Genomic DNA, 4,994 nt, shown 5'->3' with positions numbered 1-4,994 from the left:
CAAAATATGTGAATGACTGGACACGCCCAGAATGTGATGATTTGCTTGAATTACAGTGTGTCACAGTTGGTTCATGTTTCGTTTTCACGTTTATGTTTTCCCATTACCTTGCTTCCTGGGGCCCGTTTCACTAAGGAGGTTCAACCAACTCTGAGTTTAAACCTGAACTCTGAGTTGACTTACTCTGAGATGGGAAACTCTGAGTTTTGGGTTTCAGAACAGCTGAATTGAGGTAGTTCAATCAACTCTGAGTAGACTGACTCTGAGTTAAGCTCATGCACTCCAACTATGAAAAACCACGATCAATGGAGCTCCGAAATTACGATTCACCATGGCAACAGCACCCAACAAAAAGATGTTTGCATACTTCTGGGTCAATATGTAAGTTTAATTCTTAATTATTTTAATTAAGTTTAATTTTCATGGTATCCAAAAGGCAAACAAAGAATGTGGTGGCAGCAGCTAAAAATGAAAAATAAAAACATAATTCAATCAGGTAAAGCTTTAAAAATAAAATGTTCATGGGTGTTGGTTTAATGACTTTACAAACATTTGACATATTAATTAAATATCATTCAGTGTCCAATGTGCAGCAGCTTTTAGACCCTTTTCACAGTGATGACGTGTTTTAATGGTCATCAATATCGTAAATCCTGCAACGGTTTTTTTATTTATTTTTTATGTACATTTATAACACTAATACTTTGTATTATATTACTTTTGCATCAAATTACAAAAATCAAGTTACCGCTGCTGTGAGAGTGTTTCTAATACAGTGTCTACACTGTAAAACTTTTCGCTGTAAATTTACAGTAAAATACTGGCAGCTGGGTTGCCAGCCACTTACTGTATTTTTACAGAACAACTTCTGTAAACAGTATTTACAGTACTGTACTGTAAAATTTTATGCTGTAAATTTACAGTAAAATACTGGCAGCTGGGTTGCCAGCCACTTACTGTATTTTTACAGGACAGCTACTGTAAACAGCATTTACAGTACTGTGCTGTAATTATCAAATACTGTATCCTACTGTAATATCACATAATTTTACAGTATTAAACTGTTCTCTACATCAATACATAATTAGAAATATTATACTTTAGAGTTTCATAACAGTAGTCACAATAGGAAATAGAAAACAACATTCTTTGGGGTTTAAAACATTTATTAAAAAAAAAAAGATTAAGATAAAATTGCCTGAAATGTTCTTTTTTGGCACAACATGGCCAGTTTTCTTTGAAGTTACTTTTCCTTTCTTTGTTTTTGATCCACGTTCTGGATTGATGTCAAGAAAACGTCTAAAAAAAACAGAAGAAGAAAAAATTATTAAATGTATAGATTAAATGTTACAGACAGAAAGACAGACAGAAAGTCACCAGCTATCTGTTTTAACGACTAGTCTGTTTGGATAAAATTAAACAACATGAAAAGATGCAATGTTGAATGTTGTGATCAATTAAAAAAAAAATTCTTCACTGGTTACACTTCACAGCTTAACAATATCATCCCCTCATCAGGTCGTTAATCAGGTCCCATCTAAGTATCATTGGAAATGCAGCCATAAATGCAGCACATTGCCAGAATCCCTTATGACTTCAATACTTAACTTAACTCAATTGCAAGACTACGTGATAATGTTAAACATCATTTAAAATGTGTGTTTGAGCGGTCTTAACTGAACACAACTTGCACTGACATATCTTAAAATGTCCGTGCCATTGTTTTGTCTCAAGATGCACACCAGTAATTAAAAAAAAATGACATTTTTATAAAAGGTGCTTAAATACCCTAATTTTACTAAGGTCTACACCTGGCATAAAAGGATAGGTCAGTCAAAAATGAAAATTAGCCCATGATTTACTCACCCTCAAGCCATCCTATGTGTATATGACTTTTTTCTTTTAGACGAGTACAATAGAAGTTATATTAAATAATGTTCTGGCTCTTACCAGCTTTATAATGGCAGTGAATGGCTGGTTTAAAGTTGATGACCTAAAACAGTGCATCCATCCAATATTTAAGTAATCCAGACAGCTTCGGGGGTTAATAAAGGGTTTCTAAATGAATTGATGCATTTGTGTAAGAAAAATATACATATTTAAAACATTATTAACTGTAATAACTTGCATCATGCAGACTACCCTAAACATTGATTTGCGCCAAAAGAGTGAACTTTGACCCACAAGGCATGTCGATTTATTAACCCCCGGAGCACTTTTATAATTAATTAATGCACTGTTTTGGGACTTCAACTCTGAACCAGCCATTCACTGCCATTATAAAGCTTGGATTTGCAGGACATTATTTAATTTAACTCCGATTGTGTTTCTCTGAAAGTAGAAAGTCATTTACACACCGGATGACTTAAAGGGTTAGTTCACCCAAAAATGAAAACTCTTTCATTATTTACTCGCCCTCAAGTTGTTCCAAACCTGTATGAGTTTCTTTGTTCTGCTGAACACAAAATAATATATTTTAAAGAATGTTTGTAACCAAGCAGATAGAGCAACCATTGACAACCATAGTATTTTTTCCCCTAAAATGGAAGTCAATGGTTGCTCTGCTTGATTAAACATTCTTCAAAATATCTTCTTTTGTGTTCAGAAGAACAAAGAAACTCATACAGGTTTGGAACAACTTGAGGGCAAGTAAATGATGACAGAATTTTCATTTTTTTGGGTGAACTATCCCTTTAAGGGTGAGTAAAACATGGGTGGATTTAAATTTTTGGGTGAACAATCCCTTTAAAATAAGCCCTGTCTGTGAAACCAGGGCCATGTTGTTCATCCCTGTAGTCAGCTGTACAAAACGTTTGTGAACAAAAAATGAAGTCCTTAACATATGCTGTCAAGATGAGGTTAGTGACAATTCAATCTAAAATATATTAATGGCAAATATGCTAATGACAAACCTCTGAACAAACTCAAGGGTGCATGCTGGCCTCTTCCTTGTACTGCAAGTTGAAGTTATAGAAGGAGACAAACAGCGCTGCCAGGCCAGTGATGAAGTTGGGCTGTGCTCCTTCACACACAACTTGACATCCAGCGCTGGTTGCTCAGAGATTGACCTGTAAATGAAAAATAAAATAAATGAATAATTAAAAGAATGTTCTATGTAGTTGTCTATTCACAGTTCTGCATAACTATTAAAAGAACTCTGATGCTTTTAAGCATAAACTCACTTAATGCTTTTTTTTTTTTAAGAAAACAAGACAATACTTAACTTATCTAAAAATTCTTACATGAAGAAGCATTTAATAGACATCTGGACTGGAAACAAAAAAAAAATATTAATGAATAAAAAAATAATAAATTGCAGTGGGGTGAGTAAATGATAACTTGCTTTTCAATTTAGGGTGAAACTACCACTTTAATTTTTACATACCAAGAAATATAAGGCGTGGACTCTCTGGCAAATGTACAGTTTGTTGGACATCAGATGGATTTGCAAATTCCTGAAACAATTTTTAAAAAGGACAGCACAAATATGAGTAAACATAAAACATTACAGATGAACGAGATTTGTTGAATAATCCTTACTTACATCTGCTTGAAGGATAACACCATCTAACTTCTCCTCTGGAGAGTATGCTCCGAACGTCATCGTTGGTTGGTTTGCTTTTGAAAAACTAAATTATGGAATATCACATTTGAAAGAAGTATTAGGAACATGACTATGGATTTTCATGTGCTGGCAAAATGCTGACAATGATTCAAAAGCACGATCACAGAACTTAAACCATAGCATTTTTGTTTACAAACTATAACTAGCACTGATGTGAACTTGCTTACTAAGCACTTACGTTGCTTGTTTACATGCACTGGACCGTCTTCGGTTTATAATGCAAGCCTGAAACGGAGGGAAGAAAATAGGGATCAAAAGCAGGTCACACAAATGACATGGTAAATGTTGAATATTATGTGAAATATTGCATTAACTTATCTTGGTAAAGAGGTGAGAACAGATTATTTGCGCGGTAACAAATCGCGTTCTCAAAATCAAACCATTCGTGTAAACAATGTCAAAATGCGAACGCAAAACGTAGTTGGCTTACCGTTTCAATGCTGAGTCGAACAATTTTCCATCTTCTTAAGCTCTAAACTCCTCATCGTCTTCTACAGATGACACATTTTTCCTCCCGTCTTCATGTAATGTTAAACGTCCTCCATTTTCTGCTGCGTCACAGGCAACTAACGTAATGTTTTGAAACGCGAACTGATTCAACCAAAGCACACAAAAAAACGTAAAAACTGCTCACATATTCACAGATATACACGGGTTTAAACATGATTACAGGATTAATGATTCTGTTCAGTTGAGTGCCGCTGACAAGTTGAGTTTGCTGTCTGTTCTGTTCGCATCTGATCTTAAATGAGCGCGAAAGAAATCAATCCCACAATTCAATGTCTTTACAGTGTGATACTGTATTATGAATTTAGCGGGCTGAATACAGAAAAGTGCTGTATATTCACAGATGTGCTGTAAAAGATACAGTATATTACTGCTTTATGGAAATACAGTACAATACTGTGAGAAATTCCCTGTAAATTTACAGTATAGGGTTACAGTGTATGGGAGTGATGGTGAAAATTAACATCTTTCTCTCTTTTCACTGCAGTTATCAATCTCACTTTAATTTTTCCATCTTTTTGAAATCACTATTGTGGAGTTTTTCTTTTGCTATTTGAGCAAATGGAGACACAAAAATATATATTTAATGTATTCTCTCATTCACCGCTATAAGAGTTAACCCAACTATGACGACTTCAGCTTCGGAAACCCAGAAATGTGAAAAGGGTCTATGCTTTTTTCACATAATGAAATGTTCTCTGATCCCACCTGTTACATTTATTAATTAGGGTAATGACATTAAACATTTTACTTCTACTCAGGCCAGCCAAACACCAGCACCACTGACAGATGAAGAGGAGATGGAGGAAGAATATTAACACCCAACAGGAAAAAGAATAAAGTATTTGTAGGAAATAAAGAT

At 34.5% G+C, this 4,994-nt stretch overlaps 1 long non-coding RNA gene across 2 annotated transcripts; it reads right to left on the bottom strand.

Annotated features, from left to right (window-relative positions):
- Positions 1–1,151: 1,151 nt before the first annotated feature.
- Positions 1,152–4,422, bottom strand: LOC307123048. 2 transcript variants are annotated; one of them, XR_013816122.1, is made up of 7 exons: positions 4,056–4,422; positions 3,804–3,850; positions 3,545–3,629; positions 3,386–3,455; positions 3,220–3,270; positions 2,913–3,068; positions 1,152–1,299 (listed from the first exon to the last, which is right to left on the bottom strand). It is a non-coding gene; the product is annotated as an uncharacterized lncRNA (long non-coding RNA). The 2 variants fall into 2 exon arrangements; XR_013816123.1 differs by lacking the exon at positions 3,220–3,270 and having other exon boundaries at positions 4,056–4,374.
- Positions 4,423–4,994: the final 572 nt, after the last annotated feature.

The sequence above is a fragment of the Gobio gobio genome (genome assembly GCF_949357685.1).
Source record: "Gobio gobio genome assembly, chromosome: 3".
Taxonomy (NCBI): domain Eukaryota; kingdom Metazoa; phylum Chordata; class Actinopteri; order Cypriniformes; family Gobionidae; genus Gobio; species Gobio gobio.
Note: the sequence above shows the minus strand (reverse complement) of the source record. Positions and strands in the feature narration are given on the sequence as shown.